We start from the raw sequence: 23144 nt of genomic DNA, 5'->3' as shown, positions 1-23144 counted from the left end.
GGAAAATAATAGCCATGAATAATAGCACTTACACGTAAGTTGGACAGGAAGATGTGAAAATGGTGTTTGTCTTCACAATAATCTTCCCATGATGGGAATATATGCACGTAGTCCCTAACAATATTGAAAGCATTGTCTTTTAAACTGGGAATAAATGGAATGGGGTTCCAATCTACAGGAATTGGCCGTCTCTGTAGTTGGGATAGGTCTTCGGCCGGTGGACTTGCTGTACTTTTTGCTGGAGTGGGATTTTTCTGTGGTACAGCTGGTGTTATGGCAAATAAAATCGGTATAGCTTTTGCTGGAGTGCAGGTCATGTGTGGTGGGGCTAGTGGTGTGGCCAGTGAAGTATGGGTACAGTCTGGTAGAGTCAGTCCTACGTTTTGTGTCACTGGTTGTACAGCCAATATAAGTGGGGTGCTATCTGATTTCTCCGGCACCACAATGTTTTTCAAGGACTTTGCTGGTGCTCCTTCAGGTTCGGCAATCACCCTCTTCCTTTTTGATGTCTGATGCACAAGAACAGCATTTGAGTGGAAAAACATGGTATGGTGACAGATGGAATATGTATTGATAATTGATGGGCATGGCATCTCGACATATATGATGAGTAAACTAAGCAGATGGCGGTGCAACAAAGTAGAAGAAATGCAAGACAACATATGCAAGATACCCGCAATCAATAAAACATTGCCGAATTAGAACAGGCACCTTGATGGGTGAACAGGACATGCCATCTACCTTTGACTCCTCGAGGTTAGAATAGTTATTAGGATGATATTCTGAACAAGAATCAACAGGTGGGGAGCGTATGAGTTTCATTGCATCCAGAATGGCACTCAATGCCTTGGTGCCAATTTTGTAAGTCATTGCAGTGTTTAGCTTCAAGAGTGGACTGCTGCTAGTGCGACACAAAGCAGCTACACAGATCATAGTGTAGATATAACGGGAAAACCTTAAGCATCAGAGTAAAATCAGCAAAGTAGAACTTGCTGGAATATATGTGCTAGTATTGCCGGTACGGCTAGAAAGGCTTCGGATACCAGCTCTCTTCAAGTGAAGGTGCGGTACTGTTAATATCAATGTAGCTCTCAAAGGCAACACAGCTCCCCGCATTTCCTTGCTATTCTTATAGGATTCAAGTGGGTAGGCCACTACAAATCCTATTCCTATGTTTACAAGATCCTACGAATCAAAGAGGCTTAAAGTGTCCATAACAACCGACCATATAGATGTCTACACTGCAAATGTCCCTGCTCATCTTCAGTACAAGGAACATACTGTACTACTATCATACTCCCTCCGTTCCAAAATATAAGTCTTGGTAGAGATTTCCACTATGGATCACATACAGATGTATCCATGTACATTTTAGAGTGTAGATTCACTCATTTTTCTCCATATGTAGTCCATGGTGGAATCTATACAAAGACTTGTATTTAGGAACGGAGAGAGTACATATTAAAGAAGAACAGAAGAGGAACATGGTAAAGAAGAGCAAGCAGATTTTGGATAATAAAATGTTGGTTGCGCAGTGCCCACACATGACGAACCAGAGCGCATTAAGAATGCAACTCCTAGCTGTCTCTCGACCATTTCAGGCGGTTGGATGAAGATCCTACGTCTCCTAACCCTTCTTCTTCCTCGTCTCTGATTCTTCCCATACAGAACACCGCACGGGCCGCCGGCCGGACCACCGGCCCCCACCGCCTGTGTTCCTCCACCACCCCCAACCCACCCCCACCCCGACCCCACCCGCGTTGAGTTTTCTTCGTTCGGCGAGGCCCCACAACCACCCGAGCCCCTTCGATCGCATCGGCGAACTCCGGCGAGCTCTGAAAAATCAACTTACCCAATTTTGAAATTTAGTCTACTGTGATTTAACTAATGTGGAACATAAAAGGGGAAAACCATAAGCATTGCGAGTATGGTGTTGAGCGTGCCATGTCGGATCTGAAGGTGCAAACCGGACAAAGGCAACTTCGCAACCAAGACAAGAAATCAGAGTAAAGCAGTGGCGATCTATTTTCTTGCTGCGATAAATAAGTTGAGCAGATACGAAAGAGTACCGCCTCTGGTGCGGCGCCGTGTAGGCATCTGCTGAGAATTTGACGATGTTGTGGTAGCGATGGCTATCGGCAGCGTGGAAGCAGATCTAGGAGGGTAGACGGTGGCGGCGGGGCGCGGTGGACGAGACGGTCGTAGGAGTGGCGCCGACAAGGTGGACGACGGCGGGGATGAACCGAGAGGACGGGATGCAAGGATCGAGGTCCGAAGCCGTGGATGAGAGAGGTCGATCTCTTGTAATGGACAGCGGCGTCGGGGTATCAGTTCCGGCATGGTGGAGGAGAACGGCGGTGGATGGGGTGGCGGACGGCGGCGGACGGAGGAGGGTGGGGTGGAGAGGGTGTTTTGGCGCCCATGGAGTACGAATGGGGAAAAGGGAGGTAGAGACGAAGGGGGGAACCATGTATTCAGGCCGCGCTTGTCTCAAATTCGAGGAAATTTACAAACTTAGCCCCTGTTTCAAATTTCTACTACATCACAGCAACACTAGTCGGTTGGGGATAGGACGGTAATCTCGCATACACCGAATATTTGCCGACAAGAGTTTGTTTTTGGCGCCCACTGTTGGGGATATTACTACTGGGCGTAAACCGGCCTACTTGGGCCGGGTTAACTTCATCAGTAGTTAAGTATGTTAAAGCCCATGAAGGTAGATGAGGGCTTAAAGCCCATGACCGCTTTAAGGCCTGTAGCCGTAAACCGGCGTCGGTAGGTAAACTTGTATTGTAAGTTAGGAATAAGTAGAGACCAAACCGAACACGTATATCAGCCGGTGTTGGGACTCTGTAAACCGACGGGCGTCACCCATGTATATAAGGGGACGACCCAGCGGCGGTTCAAGGACAACAGACAACAACTCGAGACTTAGGCGAAGCTTGTTTGCTCCCTAGTCATCGAAACCCCATCAATTCCATCACAACTAGACGTAGGCTTTTACCTTCATCGAAGGGGCCGAACTAGTATAAACTCTCGTGCGTCCCTGTGTCCTCTTTAACCCCTTCAAGCTAACCCGTTGTGATGGCTCCACGACTATGTCCTTTCTCTAGGACATCTACCGTGGCAAAACCACAACAGTTGGCACCCACCGTGGGGCTATCGCATGATGGTTTCAAGTTCTTGGAGGGCCGCTTTGAAGGACTCGAGGGCGAAGCTATGGCCCGGATGACTAAGAGTCGTCGCAGCAAGCTCTACATCAACGATGCAGGCTGGGGCCCCGACACCGGCTCAGTTGAGTATAGGTACCGGGTCCCCTTTGGTGGCATACACGTTTTCATCGGCAAGATCGGTGAACCGGGCCTAAGCCGGACATCTGCACCGACCTTGTCGAAATGGCTCAGCGTGCACGATCCGCCTGGGTTAAACCGGCCATGAAGCGTGCCTTCGTGGGAGTCATCCATGGAGGAAGTCATGAGGATGGATGGGAATCTCGCGGCAAGACCATCGTTTATTCTGGCGACGATTCATCAACCGGAGAAACTGAATCTCTATATCAGCTACAAGATGGCCGGATTGGGGGCTGTTCCGACGGCGACAGTATTCCGGACCCCTATGATCTACCCAACCGAGTTGGAATATTCATGGCCAGCACACAAGAAGCGCTTCATTCTTCGGCCGCTGCGCCAATGACCTCCGGTTCAGTAGCGGCGACGGCTGCCGGGGCAGGAGGCTCTGTACGCCCACCGGCTCAAGTTCTATCAGATCTATTTGATGCATTGGCTGTGCTTATGGCAGAGGCTAACCCGGCGGATCAGGAAGTCCACAACGCAGAGATTGCAAAGGTGAGGGAACAGATCACCCAGGCCAAGGCGGACCTGGCAGCTGAGAATGCCAGGATGACCGCAGAGCGGGCCGCTTTAGACGCACAAGCCTACAGGCTCATGTTGGATCAGAACGCGTCGCATGAAGTCATGAAGAGGAAGTACCGATCCCGTTTGCCTTCGGGTTTCGAGGCCAGAGACCTTTTCAACACCCCAAGAGCAGGAACCAGTAATCCCCTGGAGGTAAACCGGGCGGAAGCTCCTGGGACCGGCACGCCGGTTCAGCCCCGTCTGATGAATCCGCTTCGTCCAAACACTATTATACCTCAGGCTGTTTCAACACCTCTGGGTCACTACTCCAACCAAATGGACAATCTCATTGCCACTGCTGCATGGCTGGAGGCCATTCCAATTGAAGGTGAATCGCCGTTGGCGGTAGAGACGCGACGGGTCAAGGAACTTCCTAGGACAACTTTGGTCCAACAGGAAGCATACTCGTACAGCCGCGACCGGATTCCCTCGACCCCTCGTCCAAGCCGGAGCTATAGCAGGCATATGGATGAACCGACAGTTTCAAGTAATGAACGACGTGGAGCACCCCGCGGAAACAACCCGGCGGGTGGTGCCGATAACGCTCAGGAAGTGGTGGACCGGGCCCGAGCGCGCAGGGAGGCCGAGTTAGCCGCACAGTATCAGGCTCGGCAGCTTACGCCGGTTTTTCCAACTATCTCGATCGAACCTGGTGTTACTTGTAGTTCTTTAGGGGTGCCTTGCCTTGTCCCCGCTTTACACAATGTGCGCCTGCCCAAGGATTTCAAATGCCCGCGCAAGGTGCCAAACTACACGGCGGATCAACCTCCAGAGACATGGGTGGAGAGCTATGAGATGGCCATGGAGATGCTTGATGTGGATGATGCGGCATGTGCGAAGTACTTCACCATGATGCTCGAAGGAATGGCCCGTACTTGGTTAAAAAGCTTACCAGCCAATTCTATCAGTTCATGGGCTCAATTACGAGCCCGGTTTATTAGTAATTTCAAGGATACATGTAAGCAGCCTATGTTGATAGTGGACTTAGCGGCCTGCATCCAGGAGGAAGGAGAATCGATGACTCATTGGGCGCGCCGGGTCTCACAAGTGTTGCATTCATCAGACCGCATCAATGCTGACACTACAGTCATAACCCTAGAAGGCAACTGCCGGTTTGGGCCCCTAAAGCTGATGTTGGGAAGGATGAAGCGCCATTGCACTGACATGGGGACCCTCATGGCTGCTTTGGTAAAGTATGCTGATTCTGATAGTACCAAGGATCCCGAGTCTGATGATGACAAGGCAGGGAAGGGAAAGAGGAACAACAACTCCAAAGGTAAGCAGCATCACTCGGCAGGTAACGGTAGCGGAGGCAAGCGTAAAGCGGATGGCAACATGGACTTCGTGGCTAATACCAACGCGCAGGACAAGGGTCAGCGACGCAAGGGTAAACCGCCGAATCATGGTGGAGCGCCTAACCCTAACCCGGACCGTCTAAATTATCTATTGAACCAGCCCTGTCCAAAGCATGGGACGAAGGAGGTGCCAGCAAACCACCTTTGGAAGGATTGCTTCATTATGCAGGAGTTCAAAAATTCTAATGCTTTCCGGTATGATCACGGCTCCGGCGGTGGCTCAGGATCCGGGCCGGGTTATGGTGGAGGAAATTCCGGTTCAGGATTTAATGGTAATCCGGGCGGACATAACAATCAAAATAATCAGAACAACCAGGGTGGTTACAACCAGCAGCAGCAACAGTCGGGTTACCAGAGCAACCCAAAGCAGTTGAATAGTGGGCAGTACCATGTCTTCACCACTAGCTTGGACAAGCGAGACCGGAAGGTCCAGAGGCGGGCAGTCAACTCTGTTGAACCGGCCGTGCCCCGTTATCTACGCTGGTCTGAACAGCCAATCATATGGAGCAGAGAGGATCACCCTCCCCAGGTTGATAATCCAGGTCAGTTGGCTCTGGTGGTGGTGCCTTAGGTGGGAGGTTACAAGTTCACCAAGGTGCTCATGGATGGAGGGAGCAGCATTAATATCTTGTACTATGAGACCTTCCGTCGTATGGTACTAACAGATAAAAATCTCAAACCGTCCAATACGATGTTCCATGGTGTGGTACCTGGCAAGTCAGCATATCATGTTGGTAATATAGCTCTGGAAGTGGCTTTCGGAGATGATTATGATTCCAGGTCGGAAACATTGACGTTTGAAGTGGTGAAAATCCAAAGTCCATATCACGCCCTGTTTGGGCGACCGGCCTACGCCAAGTTTATGGCACAACCCTGTTATGTGTATTTGCAGCTCAAAATGCCGGGTCACAAGGGGACAATAACGGTTCACGGAAGCCGTAAAGTTTCTTTGGAATGCGAGGAAGGAGATGCGGCCTACGCAGAGTCGGTTTGTGCCACCGAGGAACTGAAATTTTATAAGGACAATGTTGATCCGGCAGACATGACTTCGTTGAAAAAGCCAATTATGGAGCATGATCCGGCCCTTAAATTCAAATCGGCAGCTGAGACTAAACTTGCTGACTTCATGCCTGGCAATTCGTCCAAGCAATTCAGCATCAGTGCCAACTTGGATCCGAAATAGGAAAGCGCACTCATCGAGTTCATCCGTGAGAATCGGGACATCTTTGCATGGAAGCCCTCTGACATGCCAGGTGTACCGAGGCAACTCGTTGAGCACACCCTTAATGTGGATCCTAAATACAAACCACTGAAACAGTTCCTCCGCCGGTTTAACGAAGAAAGGCGCAAGGCGATCGGAGAAGAGGTAGCCAGGCTCTTAGCAGGTGGCTTTATTATCGAAGTTTTTCACCCTGAGTGGCTTGCCAATCTAGTGCTGGTCCTTAAGAAAAACGGCACCTGGCGCATGTGTGTGGATTACACAGATCTTAATAAGGCTTGTCCAGCAGATCCTTTTGCCCTCCCCCGTATTGATCAAATTATTGATGCTACGGCGGGTTGTGAGCGTTTGAGTTTTTTGGATGCATATTCTGGCTATCATCAGATCAAAATGGCAGTTAAGGACCTGGAGAAGACGGCATTCATAACCCCCTTTGGAGCCTTCTGCTATGTGTCGATGCCCTTCGGGCTCAAGAGTGCCCAGGCAACTTATCAACGGTGTGTACAAAATTGTCTTCACAAGCAGATTGGCCGTAATGTACATGCTTACGTGGATGATATTGTGGTTAAGTCAAGGGAGAAGGAGACTCTGGTTGACGACTTGAAGGAAACCTTTGATAACCTGAGGACGTACAAGATGATGCTTAATCCGGCCAAGTGTGTCTTTGGTGTACCGGCAGGCAAGTTATTGGGTTTTCTGGTGTCCAACAGGGGAATCGAGGCTAATCCAGAGAAGATCACGGCTATCACTTCCCTGGCTAAACCGAAGTGTATCAACGATGTTCAACGCCTGGCAGGCCGGATTGTCGCGTTAAGCCGGTTTATCAGCCGCCTTGGTGATAAGGCAATCCCTTTGTATCAGATGTTGAAGAAGACGGATCAATTTGTCTGGAGTTCTGCTGTTGATAAGTCATTTGAGGACTTAAAGCAGCAATTGGCCAATCCGCCTGTGCTCGCCGCTCCCATTGACAACTGCTATATGTTGCTGCTAATGCTCGTGCGGTCAGTGTGGCTATTGTGGTGGAGCGAAAAGAGGCAGGCAAGGAGCATCCGGTTCAACATTCGGTCTATTATATCAGCGAGGTACTTATTGAGTCCAAGCAAAGGTATCCGCATTGGCAGAAGCTAGTATATGGTGTTTTTATGGCAATCCGGAAGCTTAAACAATACTTCCAAGGGCAACCCATTACGGTAGTCAGTTCTGCTCCCTTGGGCGATATCATCCAGAACCGGGAAGCAACTGGCCGGATTGCCAAGTGGGCTATAGAACTTGGGCCGCACGGGTTAAAGTACATGCCGCGGATGGCGGTTAAGTCTCAAGCACTTGTTGATTTCATCAATGATTGGACGGAACTGCAAGCACCTGAAGACAAACCGGACCACACATATTGGACAATCCATTTTGACGGATCCAGGCAATTGGAGGGCTCGGGGGCTGGGGTCGTATTAACTTCCCCACGAGGTGATAAGTTCTGTTATGTTCTCCGCCTAATGTTCCCTTGTACTAACAATGCAACTGAGTATGAAGCCTTGCTCCATGGTCTCCGGATGGCTAGAGAGATGAATCTAAGTCGAGTTAAGTGCTTCGGTGACTCAGACCTTGTGGCTCAGAAGGTGTCCGGCACTTGGGATTCCAAGGACCCACTCATGGCAGCATATCGTCGTGAGGTGGATACTATTGCAGGTCAATTTAAAGGCTATCAGGTGGACCACGTGGACCGACGGAAGAACGAAGCAGCGGACGCTTTAAGCCGACTAGGTTCTCAGCGCAAACCGGTCCCGCCTAATGTTTTCCTCGATGTGCTGCACAACCCGTCGGTCAAGCTCCCTGGTGAAGCGGATTTGGTTATTCCTGATCCGGAGGCTCAATTGGTGGCAGCTCTTCATGTTATTCCGGATTGGACGCTTCCTTACCTTGCGTACAAGAACCGAGGCAAGTTACCAGAGGATGAGATTCTGGCTCGACAGATAATCCGGCGATACAAGTCCATGACTATTGTCAATGGCGAGTTGCATCATTGCAGTGTGTCAGGGGCGTTTCAACGCTGTGTGTCTCCTGAAGAAGGCTGTGAAATTTTGCGTGAGATCCACGAAGGAGATTGTGGTCACCACGCCGGTTCAAAATCTTTGGTGGCTAAAGCATTTCGCCATGGCTTCTATTGGTTAACTGCTCATGCTGATGCAGAGGATCTAGTCAGATGATGTGACAGTTGCCAAAAGTTTTCAAGACGTGCTCATGTGCCGGCTCAAGAATTGAGAATGATTCCAATTACTTGGCCGTTTGCGACTTGGGGGCTGGATATGGTTGGGCCTTTCAAAAGGTCCAAGGATAAGAAGACCCACCTCCTGGTGGCGGTTGACAAGTTTACAAAGTGGGTGGAAGCAGAACCTGTTAGCAAGTGTGATGCGGCCACGGCGGTTCAGTTCATCAAAAAAGTGATTTTCCGGTTTCTCTTTCCACACAGTATCATCACAGATAATGGTACCAATTTTTCTAAGGGTGCCATGAAGGAGTTCTACGAACGGGAGCACATCCGGCTTGACGTTTCATCAGTGGCACACCCACAGTCCAATGGTCAAGCAGAAAGGGCTAATCAAGAGATCTTGAGAGGCATTAATGTAACGCCCCGAGACCGATGTGCCAGGTGTCCTCTAGTTATTCGTTGTTGTTGCCTTGTCATTGCTTGCGTGTCTTGCATTGCATATCATGTCATCATGTGCATTTCATTTGCATACATGTTCGTCTCATGCATCCGAGCATTTTCCCCATTGTCCGTTTTGTAATCTGGCGCTCCGTTCTCCTCCGGTGGTCATTTCTACCTTTCTTTCATGTGTGGGGATTAAACATTTCCGGATTGGACCGAGACTTGTCATGCGGCCTTGGTTTACTACCGGTAGACCGCCTGTCAAGTTTCGTACCATTTGGACTTCGTTTGATGCTCCAAGGGTTAACCGAGGGACCGAAAAGGCCTCGTGTGTGTTGCAGCCCAACACCCCTCCAATTTGGCCCAAAACCCACCTAAACCCTCTCCATCTTCTAGAGCGTTTGATCACGATCGCGTGGCCGAAAACCGCACCTCATTTGGACTCTCCTAGCTCCCTCTACCTATAAAAGAGCACCCCTCCCCGAAATTTCGGATCATTTCATGGATGAACCCTAGCCATCTCCCTCCTCGCGCCGCCGCACACGTCCATCCCGCACCGGACATGTCCGCCGGACGCGTCACCCTGGCGAATCAGGGCGCGCCACGCCGCCCCTCTCCTCCAACCAGGCCACGCCATGTCACCTCCCTGCCGGCCTCTCTCTCCCCACGGCCCGCCCGGGCCCGCCCGGGCCCAGATCGAGCCCACGGGGCCCAACCGCCGCCGCCGCCCGTGGAGAGCCCGCGCGCGCCGCCTGCCGTCTTCTCAGCTTCCATCCTGCCGGAGCTGCGCCGGCCACCGCCTCCACCACCGGAAGACGCCGGCGCCGCCCATCCCGTCGCCGCCCGGCTCCCGGCCTTCCAGCGCCCGAGCGCTCGCCGCCCACGCCCTCTGTGCACCTCGCCGCCGCCCGGTTCCCGTCGGCGCCCGCCCCTGCCGGAGCTCGCTGCCCCGCCGCGGCGTGCTCCCCGCCGGTGCCTGGAGCTCCCCGTCACCGGCCGCCCCTCACCGGAGTCAACTCCGGCCAGATCCGGTGAGGCTGGACCAGATCCACCAGCCCCTGGATCCAAACAGCCTCCCCGCGCCCCGGATCCTCTCAACCCGCACCACCTCGTCCACCCGTTGACTTTCCCGCGAGGTGAAATTTCACTGTCCCCGAGATTTCCATGTTTCATATGCCCATATTCATCATGTCGTAACTCCGCATCCATAACTCCGATTTGAGCATATAGCATATCAAAATGTTCGTCTCAGAGAGCACATCATTTCATCTCATTGCATCATTTTCATTTGAGTTCATATTGACGCCCGAAATGCTTTTGGAAGAGTGCTACTTGAGTTAATTGTCAGATCTGCTGCGCCAAATAGCTATTTGTCATTTTTCCCATGATTATTGTGTGCATGATATGCTCATGAGCTCTACATGTGTTTTGTTATATGCTTTGCCATCTTTCCAGAGGTGCAACCCATGTATATTTTTGTGATGTGTGTGGTGAGTAGCACAAGCTTGCAAAGTGGTGCATTCGTTAATGCTGATTTCAGGGACTTAGCATTTCCACTAAGTCCTTGAGCTGTTTATCTCATTATGCCATATGTTCATGTTGTTTCCTAGTGATCCGTGCCTCTTTTGAGGATGATCATTAAGGATGTTTTGTTAATCTTGTAGTGCTCTATCCATACATTTCTTTGTTTGCAATTATGGAGCACCCTAGCTTGAATCAATCGAGCTCTACTTTTGCTATTTCGTGAATCTGGGCAGATTGTCTACTTGTTAGCGATTTTGCCGAGGATGTTGTAGTTGATCCGTGCATGGTATGCTATTGTTCTTGCCATGTCTAGCTTGCATAATGTGTATTCTTGATGTTTGTATGCTTAGATTGTCATGCCTTTTTCTGTAGTGAGTGCATCGAGCTCGTTAACACGCCTACTTGATATCTGTTTCAGCATGCTCCAGTTTTCACTAAGTCTGAGAACTGATTATGTTTTTGCCATGTTCACATGTTTGCAAATGTATTTTCTGATCCCTTTTGGCTCAAGTTCACTAAGGGACTTTTGTTAAGCTCTTTGAGTAGCTCCATGCAATGCTTTACTTTGCCATGTTCAGGTCCTGTAGCATATAGTTTTCATGCTCCAAAGAGTGCTATCTGATCTGAAATTCCAGACAAGTGTTAATTTCACAAGTCTGAAATCTGTTTACCAAATGCCTTTTTGCCATGCTTGTTTGAACCTGTTAATGGATGAATTGGCCGTAGCTCAGTGTTCATCTTTTGTTAAGCATTATGAATGGATCCCTTCCATGTATTTTGTTGCTATGATTGAGTGCGGTAGCATGTTCATCTTATTGCATTTAGATGGCTACTTGCTGTATATCGCAGATCGGTGCCATATTTGAATTGCTTGCCATTTCCAAACCGTAACTCCGATTCCGGTGATCTTTATATAGTTTTTAAGCGATTTCATCTCATCTTTCCAGTGGCACACTTGGATTTCCAAGTTGAGGCCAGGTTCATTCATTCCCTTGCAAATCATGCATATGCATCGCATACCGCATCCCGCATATCATATCATGTTCATGTGTTGGTTGTTTACTATGTTGTGTGCTTCTTTCCGGTGTTTGCTTCTTCGGGTTGGTTCCGGTAATGTCGCATTTGTGAGGACCCATTTGTCTACGTCCGTTTGTCTTCTTCATGGACTCGTTCTTCTTCCTTGCGGGATCTCAGGCAAGATGATCATACCCTCGAAATCACTTCTATCTTTGCTTGCTTAGTTGCTCGCTCTTTTGCTATGCCTATGCCGCGATACCTACCACTTGCTTATCATGCCTCCTATATTGTTGAACCAAGCCTCTAACCCACCTTGTCCTAGCAAACCGTTGTTTGGCTATGTTACCGCTTTGCTCAGCCCCTCTTATAGCGTTGTTAGTTGAGGTGAAGATTGAAGTTTGTTCCTTGTTGGAACATGGAGATGTTGTTCCTTGTTGGAACATGTTTTACTTGTTGGGATATCACAATATATCTTATTTAATTAATGCATCTATATACTTGGTAAAGGGTGGAAGGCTCGGCCTTATGCCTAGTGTTTTCTTCCACTCTTGCCGCCCTAGTTTCCGTCATATCGGTGTTATGTTCCCGGATTTTGCGTTCCTTACGCGGTTGGGTTATAATGGGAACCCCTTGATAGTTCGCTTTGAATAAAACTCCTACAGCAAGGCCCAACCTTGGTTTTACCATTTGCCACCTAGCCTTTTCCATTGGGAGTCGCGCATCCCAAGGGTCATCTTATTTTAACCCCCCCCCCCCGGGCCAGTGCTTGTCTAAGTGTTTGGTCCAAACTAGAGCCCCTTGCAGTGCCACCTCGGGGAAACTTGAGGGCTGGTTTTAGTTGTACGGATTGCTTATCCGGTGTTGCCCTGAGAACGAGATATGTGCAGCTCCTATCGGGATGTCGGCGCATCGGGTGGTCTTGCTGGACTTGTTTTACCATTGTCGAGGATGTCTTGTAGAACCAGGATACCGAGTCTGATCGGAATGTCTCGGGAGGAGGTCTATTCCTTCATTGACCGTGAGAGCTTGTCATGGGCTAAGTTGGGACACCCCTGCAGGGATTGAACTTTCGAAAGCCGTGCCCGCGGTTATGGGCAGATGGGAATTTGTTAACGTCCGGTTGTAGAAAACCTGAAGTTGACCTTAATTAAAATGCATCAACCGCGTGTCTAACCGTGATGGTCTCTTTCCGGCAGAGTCCGGGAAGTGAACATGGTGTTGGAGTTATGCTTGACGTAGGTTGTTCTAGGATCAATTCTTGATCTTACTTTTATCGACCGTGCCTTGCCTTCTCTTCTCGCTCTCATTTGCGTACGTTAGCCACCATATATGCTAGTCGCTTGCTGCAGCTCCACCTCATACCTTTACCTTACTCATAAGCTTAAATAGTCTTGATCACGAGGGTGCGAGATTGCTGAGTTCCCGTGGCTCACAGATACTTCCAAAACCAGCTTGCAGGTGTCGATGAGTCCGTGCAGATGATGCAACCAAGCTCAGGAGGAGCTCGATGAAGATCTTGCCCGTTGTGTTGTTTCGTTCTAGTTGATCAATAGTGGAGCCCACTTAGGGTCGATCGGGGACCTTGTCGCATTTGGGGTTCTTCTTTTATTTTGGTTCCGTAGTCAGACCTTGATTGTATTTGGATGATGTAATGCTTTATTCATGTAATTGTGTGAAGTGGCGATTGTAAGCCAACTATGTATCTCTTTTCCCTTTTGTATTACATGGGTTCTGTGAAGATTACCTTACTTGCGACTTGCTTTCAATGCGGTTATGCCTCTAAGTCGTGCTTCGACACGTGGGAGATATAGCCGCATCGAGGGCGTGACAATCAAGCCCCGGCTTATGGTTCCTTTGCAGAGAACACCGGGTTGTTGGGTAGAAGAGTTACCATCTGTGTTATGGAGCATCAATACTACACCCAACAGATCAACAGGATACACACCGTTCTTCATGGTCTATGGAGCGGAGGCGGTTCTACCCAGTGATATCCGTCATGATTCACCTCGTGTGGCGGCTTATGTTGAAGCGGAAAACGAGATAGCACGGCAAGACGCTTTGGACCTGTTGGATGAAGAACGTGACATAGCAGCCGCCCGCTCGGCGATTTACCAACAGGATCTTCGTCGTTATCACAGTCGCTGAGTCAGAACCAGAACCTTTCAGGAAGGAGATTTGGTGCTTCGGCTCATCCAAGATCAGACTGATTTGCATAAGCTATCCCCACCTTGGGAGGGACCTTTCGTGGTCAGCAAGAATCTGCACAACGGTTCATACTATCTGATCGATATTTGAGAGCATAAAGACTCACGTACATCAGAGGGGGAGACCAACAGGCCGTGGAACATAGCTCATCTTCGGCCTTACTATACCTAAGCCATTGGCTCTACTTATGTACATATTAAGATGATGTATATATTATGATTAAATATAATAAACCGGAACCTCAGCTAAAGCGGTGTATCTATTCTTTTACATCATGTCTGGTTACACGGAGTTGTTCTAAAGCGGTCTCCGGTTTACTCCTTGAGTTAGCTTTTCAAAGCATCATGTTATATCACTTGGGGGCTTGGCCGTGTCCGAACCAATGCAACACCTCTTGATAGGCGAGAGCCACCAGATCACTTGGGGAGTTGCTCACGTCTGAACCAGTCACGCCTCTTGATCGGCCTAAGGCCACAGAATCACTTGGGGGCTTGGTCGAACCCGAACCATTGCCACGCCTCTTGATCGGCATAAATGCCACGGTTTCATTTGGGGAACTGGCTGACTTGAACCATCGCTACACCTATCGGGAGCTTGGTCGTGTCCGACCATGGTAACGCCATCTGATCGGCTCAAATAAAGCCTCTTTTTGCAAACGGTTTTATCATTGCCTTTGCTTCACAATTTTCTTTGATAGATATTTCTTTCCTTTTGTTGCGTTTTTTAAACCGACAAAGTTTTAAGCCGGTTCAAACTGTCAATTGACGGAACACAGTCCATTTTTAATCTGGAGACTATTTGCCCGGTTTGATTTTTTCTTAAACATCCTATTACGGAGTAACATGGTGTTTTATTATAACCCGGCACGGTTTACATGGTAAACCGGCATTAGATATATACAGGAGCTGCTATCTCCTCCAACAGTGTGGGTTTATAAACCTCCACTTCAAGATTGGCCAAGCCAACTTCATGCCCAACGATGGCAGAAAATACTTTGGAAAGTTCATCACCCAAAGGAAGAACAAGTTGCGGTAATTATGCACGAAGGCATATCGAAATCAAGAGTATCGGCTAGCCTATTACAAGGCAACACGGTGCCCAAAATAAGATCATTGTTTTTTCGTAAAGGAGAAGCAGTTTAAACCGGCTTTCGGTTCAAGCTTGGTCACCAGCCGGGCCTGATGGTTCTGGGTCATCCCGCGCCGCTTCAGCTTTAGCTTCTCTACCCAGCGGCTGGAAATCAACAGTTGTCCAGTCGATTCCCATTAATGCTTGAAAGACAGCTTCATAATGGATCAGCAACGACGGTTCAATGTCGGGAGCGTAAGTATGCTTATGGATTGGAAGGATAAGATTTTCCGCTTCAGGAATTGGTGCAGCTACTCGCTTGTTTTGGCTATCATATTGGGCTTGATAATGAGACAAGTCTGCTTCTTCAACCTATTAACACGCTAGCGGACGCACCTCCCGGTTTATTGCTCCCAGATCCGCTTCACTAAACTCTGACCCGTCTTCCGTCAAGCTGGGATAGCCCTTAGCCGCTTCAACAGGATCAAAATCCGGCACCCAAGCTTTTGCCCGGATTAAGGCATTGATCGCACCGGTTCGAGCAGCAGATTTCTTCAGCTCTTCAACCCCGGCAGGAAGCATCGACAGTCTCTTCAGAGTGTCCTGAATCAAAGTGGGCACCGAATTGTTGTGGGATGCAGTAGAGATGATCCGCTGTGCACCGGTGTACAGTTGCTCGATCAATGTGTAGGCGGCTTTCAATTTCTTCCACACATCTGACCCCAAGTGACCAATGGGTGTCCCTGAAATATTCCAAAGGGTTAATAAACCGGCAGCTCTATAAGACGGCCGAATCAATCCAGAAATCAAACCAGCTTACCAAAGATAGCAGCGGTCTTGGCATGCACGTGCCGCTTTATGCTGGTTAATTCGTCCACCACCGGTTTCAGTGCAGCCTCGACATCTTCTGCTTGTTTGGTTAAAGCAGATTTTTCAGAGGCCCAATCCGCCCGCTCCTTCTTGAAATCCTCCTTAAGCTGTTCCATAACACTTAAGGCGCTGGTCAATTCCTCTTTTGCTTTTGAGGCTTCAGTTTGTTGGGACTTTAGATTTTCTTGGAGATCGGTGGCTTGGTTTTCTTTTGTCTTCAGCTCAGCCTATATACAGACACTTATATGATTCAGCAAGCAGTACAAGAATTGAAGTACCAACCACATAACAAGTTATGCACTTGGCCCTTGGGGGCTAATGCATATTTGCTCTTCAATTATTCAAAAAAGTCCCAAGCTCAATACAAGTATTCAACTTGGCACTTGGGGGCTAATGGCTATTTGTTCAGTTAATACTATTGCTATACTCTTGATTACCTAAAGTCCCGGTTTAACTTAACTAAGTTGAACCGGCCCTTGGGGGCTATATCAGCAAATTCAGAAAATATTGAAGTCTGCATTGACAAGTCCCGGTTTGAATGGAGATTCTAAACCGACCCTTGGGGGCTAGGAGACTTGACAGATTGAAGAACATATGCAGATAAGCACATGGAAGTTACCTCATATTTCTCTTCCATCATATTAACCAGACCAGCTTCATAGTCACGACTGGTGTATAGCCGGTTCAGATAGCCGGAATGGAGATCTTGGACATTCAGAGCGGCATAAGTTGTCAGATCGGCATTCCACTTTCCCTTGCCAATGGCAGCACTTTCTTCCTTGGCAGTGTGTCTGGATAAAGCAACGGGATTACCTGGCTCTGTGCGACCAATGTCGGTAATGACAACCTCATCATCCTTGGCATCGCCGGTCTGCACTGGGGCCGTTGGCTTATCAGTAGGCTTGGATGGACTGGTGGATTTCTCAATCCGGATGGGGCTTGTGGGCTGGTTGACAGGGCCTGAGGTGTCAATAGGCCTTTCTTCAGCAATAAAATCGTCATCCTACTGTGGTGGATCATTGGGTATATCTTCAGGAATAGCCGCTTCAAGATCTGGTGTTTTACCCGGTTCAGGGACGGCGTCCTCCTCAGCCGCTTTATCCAGGCAAGCCTTCTTGCTCGGCCTAGGCTTGGCCCTGAAAGGAATAACAAAGTCAAATACAGCATATGTTCCAAGGTGATGTACCGGAAATATTATGATAAGTATAGCTTACCCAAGCACCGTTTTGAGCGGTGGCAGCTGAGTAGCCGATGACTCGCCAGAGGATGAGTGGGAAGTAACCTGATAATCGGAGTCAGATGGATTAAGAGGTTGACCAAAACAGCCCGCTTTAGGACAAGCGCTAACAAGCAAATTAGAGACCTCAGAACGGCGTTTCCGAACCGGACTGTTCGGTAAACCGGCGGAGGTAACTACCTGGCCGCTGTGCCGGGTTGTGCGGCGAGCTTCGTGCTTTTGGGTCTTCATAAGAAATTTGGGATCCAAGTAAGCAAGAGGATGAGAAAATTTAACCTTCCGGTTTGCCTGATGGATTTTTAATGAAGGCAAAGGGTCTGAATCGGAAGAGAGAGTAATTACCTCTGCAGCATCAGCATGGCTGGCTTCGGCATCATCCTGACAAATATCATCATCAATAAGGCGCATGAAAAATAAGCCAAGTGAATCAAGCTCTACCTCAAGGTCCGGATTACCCACATCATCATCAGGGGCCGGATCAGAAGATGCAGTGGTTTTCTTCTTATGAGCAGACCGTTTCACGACTTTAGTCTTTGGCCAGGTTGGTTGCTCCGGTTTGTCTGTTTTTTCTGGCTTCTCCTGTGGAAGTTTCTTGCTCCAAAACGGATCATTACCCTGTTTAAACAGACATTGATATTAAACAATGCCCAGATATATCAATAACAGGTTCAGTAAAAAGAAAAATCAAATTCTTATAGTTGGCGGTTTGTTGGTGGCACAGAAGGGAAGCCAGCCGGTTTGAGCACAGACGTGTTCCGGTTTGTTCAGCATTTTATTCACAGCCTCTGTGATTTCTTCGTCGGTGAGCTGGATGTTAGCATGTCGCAGCGGGTCATCAACACTGCCAGTATACTCACACATCAAACCGGAGCACTGACTAAGGGGCAGTATGCTCCACAATATCCAACAGTGAGCGAGATCAACTCCTGTTAAACCATTGGCCATGAAGGCTCTGAGCTTGGACAGTTGAGGAGCGTATTTGCTTCTCTCCTTGGCAGTCAACCTTTGTGGGAAGGGGTGTGTATTGCTAAGCCGCTCTGGACGAAAGCCAGGCAAAGGATTTTCACCAGCATGGGAGGTGTCTTTGCAATAGAACCATGTTTGATTCCACTCTTTGGGGTGGCTGTGCAGTTTGGCGTGAGGATATGTGACCTCTTTCCTTTTCTGAATCACCACACCACCCAATTCCGTATTTGAACCGTCAGTAAACTCAGTGTGGCGGTTTAGATGGAAGCAGTCTCTGAACAACTCAACTGTGGGCTCCTCTTGAAAGGACACCTCACAGAGCACTTGGAAGTGACACATGTTTGTAACAGAGTTGGGGCCAATGTCTTGTGGGCGGAGTTGAAAATTGGCTAAAACGTCCCGATAAAATTTAGAACCGGGCGGCTTAAAGCCCCGGGCTAAGTGATCCAAGAAAATGACGACCTCTCCTTCTTGAGGTGTGGGAGGGCATTCTTTGCCAGGGACCCTCCAATGGATGGTATTTTTGCTGCCTAAAGCGCCGATCAGGACTGAATTGTTCAGTTGAGTTTCTGTGACGCGAGAAGGAACCCAGTTGCACTCATATACTTGCTTGTCCATGATGAAATCTACAAGATAGGTGATTCCGGTTCAAGAAGGCATTGATAAAAGTACACTGGTATGTACAATGTTAAACCGGAGACAGCTCTATCTAAACCGGAGTCTTATGAAGCAACGGCATCTGGCAGTTCAACAAGGGGACTAATGGTATATACCGGTTTGGCAATTTTTCTCTAAGCATTGAAACAGTTGAGATTGCGGATGGGTAAGTGTACAGAAACAGATTTCACAAGATTTCTCTACGGCGACGGATCTGAAGCAAGTTCAGAAAAGAAGGAAAATATTCAAGGTTCAAAAAAGAACAGTACCGAATCAATAGGCAGAAATACAGGTGGATCTATGGTCTTGAGGCATGAAAGTGAAGGCGGATGCTAAAAACTACCGCTACACAAAGCAAAGGTTCACAGGTTCATCTAAGATCTATCATATGAGTACGAAGCAGATGATGAACACTGAAGAACTTGGAAACCCTAGAACGGATCTATGGAGGAAAAGGTGAAGAACTAACCGGAGCCGAGGAAGAAACAGAAGGTCGCCGTGATGCTCTGGTACAATCAGGGTGATGCAGCGGCCAAGGTTGGAGCAGAGGTCGTCGACGGCGGCGGAGCTCCGAAGCTGGACGATGCGGGGAAGACGAAGCAGAAGGGCATGAAGGGGAAAAAGAAATGACCCTTCGGTCCTATTTATAAAGAAAGGGACATGTGTCAGGCACGAGAATCAAGGAGCCGCGACTTTGGAAACAGAGCTTTCGCCTCGATTGTCGCAGATCTATTAAACAAGAAGGTATCATGGATAGTTTTTTTGTAACAGATGACGTCACTCCGGTTTACAGCAATCAGAGAAGATGACATCACGATGGTTCACCAAACTACAAGTAGATGTTGAAGATGAAATTTTTGCTAAAGGATTGACTTGAACCTGTTCAAATCAATCTGGGGCCTAATGTTGGGGATATTACTACTGGGTGTAAACCGGCCTACTTGGGTCGGGTTAACTTCATCAGTAGTTAAGTATGTTAAAGCCCATGAAGGTAGATGAGGGCTTAAAGCCCATGACCGGTTTAAGGCCTGTTGCCGTAAACTGGCGCCGGTAAGTAAACTTGTATTGTAAGTTAGGAATAAGTAGAGACCAAACTGAACACGTATATGAGCCGGTGTTGGGACTCTGTAAACCGACGGGCGTCACCCTTGTATATAAGGGGACGACCCGGCGGCGGTTCAAGGACAACAAACAAAAACTCGAGACTTAGGCGAAGCTTGTTTGCTCCCTAGTCATCGAAACCCCATCAATTCCATCACAACTAGACGTAGGCTTTTACCTTCATCGAAGGGGCCGAACTAGTATAAACTCTCTTGTGTCCCTGTGTCCGCTTTAACCCCTTCAAGCTAACCCGTTGCGATGGCTCCACGACTAAGTCCTTTCTCTAGGACATCTGCCGTGACAAAACCACGACACCCACCGTGTATGAATATGAATCGGGGAGGGAGTCGATTTCGGCCGAGGACACAATGTGTTTTGGCGCCCGCCGTGTATGAATCCGGGTGAGATGCGGTTACGTCATGTTTGGGTGAAATTACAAACCTACCCCTATCGAAACCTATAGAAATCCAGCATATAGGCTTTGCGTGGCAGGGATAGGCAGCAGTGATTTCCATCTCACAGATTTTGGTTCCGGGCGGTTACTGCGACTTTCCCCACGTCGTTCAAATTTTGTAGAGTGCACGTTTACCGTGCCAACTCAATTCAAATCCCGTTTGTATTCTATTTTTTTCGGGCGGGATCCATTTTCAATTGGAATTACATTCTATATACATCATTTTTTATATATACTTTCAAAAGCACAACACCATTTATACATAAATATGGTTTACAAATGGCATGATCTCGGATTCATAAGGTTGTATCCATCTATTTGGATTTTCAAATATTTGAAACCACTTTATGTTGAAATCCAATGTATGCATTCCTCGCTAACTGTCTCCAATTAATGTGTGTTTCATGCGGGGTTTTTTACTTCTCAAACATGTATAATGTGTCTCGCACACGCAACATATAGTGTAATCCCGTTTAGACATTAATTGCATATAAACCATGCATTGTTTGTAATTGAAGAATCTATGGATCACCAATATTGATAAACTATATAACATTACACGTCTTCCCAAATTCAAATGAATATCCATGTTTGATACACCAATTTGCATTATGATATTATCGATGTCGTGATCTCCAGTTTAAATATTTGAATCCCCTTTAATCCAGATATTCGTCTCATATAGCTATCACTCATGCTTATATATGACTATCTCTCTGGACCTATACGCGTTCATCGTCTCTCAGGTATATCTCGTGCTACCTGTATGTCGACAATGATCTTTTATCTTTGTAACACTGACGGTACTCTCTCCCTCGACCTTCATCACTCTATCTCTCTCTAAGTATATCTCGCTCCCTGCTATGTGTCTCTAACTATGATTGTCCATGTGGAATCTCTTTCTCTCACACAAACACAAAACTTTGTCTCCCGGGGTCTCATTTCTCTCTACTATTCCCATGTGTGCCACTCGCACACCCCTCATACAGAGATGTCTTTCGCTCCTTAGATATGAGAACCTACAACTCTTCCTCATCAATATCTCTTTCTCACACACAAACACAAACTCTGTCTCCCAGGGTCTCATATTTCTCCATTGTTCTCTTGTATGTCGCTCACACACACACCCTCTCTCCCTAGAGATATCTTGCGTTCCCTCGTATGTCTCTCTAGCTATCACTCTCGTTGTGAAATATATTTCTCTCTCGCAGACACAAAACTCCGTCTCTCTGGATCTCATTTCTCTCTGATATCTGTCTGTATGTGACTCACACGCACCCTCTCTCTATCTCTCTCACACCCACACACATAACCCAGCTGTAACGCCCTCGATGCCGCTATATCTCCTACGTGTCGAGGCACGACTTAGAGGAATAACCGTATTGAAAGCAATGTCGCAAGTTAGGCAATCTTCACAACATCCCATGTAATATAGATAATAAAAGGGGAAGGAACATAGTTGGCTTACACTCGCCACGTCAATCAAAGTACATAAATATAATTACATCATCCAATCACTCATGGCCTAACTACGGTGCCAAAATAAAAGACCAACCCAACATGTGACACGGTCCCGATCACCCCAACTGGGCACCACTACTGATCCTCGGGGAAAGATACATAGTTACGGCGTGAGTCCTCGTCGAACTCCCACTTGAGCTCTAACGCGTCATCTGGAACGGAGTCGTCTGGCCCTGCATCTGGTTTGGAAGTAAACTGTGAGCCAAAGGGACTCAGCAATCTCGCACCCTCGCGATTAAGACTATTTAAGCTTATAGGAAAGGCAAGGTAAAATATGTGGAGCTGCGGCAAGCGACTAGCATGTATGGTGGCTAACCTATTCGCAAAAGAGAGCGAGAAGAGATAGCAAAGCGCGAACGAGTAACTAGAGAACAACCTGCGGCAAGCATTACTCCAACACCGTGTTTGCTTCCCGGACTCCGCCGAGAAGAGACCATCACGGTAACTCACACAGTTGATTCATTTTAATTAAGTTATGGTTCAAGTTATCTACAACCGGACATTAACAAATTCCCATCTGCCCATAACAGCGGGCACAACTTTCGAAAGTTCAAATCCCTGCAGGGGGTCCCAACTTAGCCCATGACAAGCTCTCATGGTCAACGAAGGAATAGACCTTCTCCCGAGACATTCCGATCAGACTCGGTATCCCGGTTCTACAAGACACTTCAACAAGTTAAAACAAATCCAGCAACACCGCCCAAATGTGCCGACAAATCCCGATAGGAGCTGCACATATCTCGTTCTCTGGGCACACTTAGGTGAGACTAGCTATGAGTAAAACCAAACCTCAAGTTGCCCCGAGGTGGCCCCGCAGGCAGCTCTGTCGGACCAACACTCAGAGGAGCACTGGCCCAGGGGGGTTTAAATAAGATGACCCTCGGGCTCCGGAAACCCAAGGGGAAAAAAGGCTAGTTGGAAAATGGTAAAACCAAGGTTGGGCATTGCTGGAAAAGCTTTATTCAAGGCGAACTATCAAGGGGTTCCCATTATCACCCAACCGCGTAAGGAACGCAAAAATCCGGGAACATAACACCGATATGACGGGAACTAGGGCGGCAAGAGTGGAACAAAACACTAGGCGAGAGGCCGAGCCTTCCACCCTTTACCAAGCATATAGATGCATTAAGATAACAAGATAATAGAATGGTATCCCAACAAGTAAATAATGTTCCAACAAGGAACGGTCTTCAATCTTCACCTTCAACTAGCAACGCTATAAGAGGGGCGGAGCAAAGCGGTAACATAGCCAGTCAGCGGTTTGCTAGGACATGGTGGGTTAGAGGTTTTACATGGCAATTTGGGAGGCATGATAAGCAAGTGTAAGGCATCGTAGCATAGGCATAGCAAAAGAGCGAGCATCTAGCAAAGCAAAGATAGAAGTGATTTCGA

The sequence above is a fragment of the Triticum urartu genome, chromosome 2 (assembly GCF_003073215.2).
Source record: "Triticum urartu cultivar G1812 chromosome 2, Tu2.1, whole genome shotgun sequence".
Classification (NCBI taxonomy): Eukaryota; Viridiplantae; Streptophyta; class Magnoliopsida; order Poales; family Poaceae; genus Triticum; species Triticum urartu.
The sequence above is the reverse complement of the archived record's forward strand: the minus strand, read 5'-3'. Positions refer to the sequence as shown.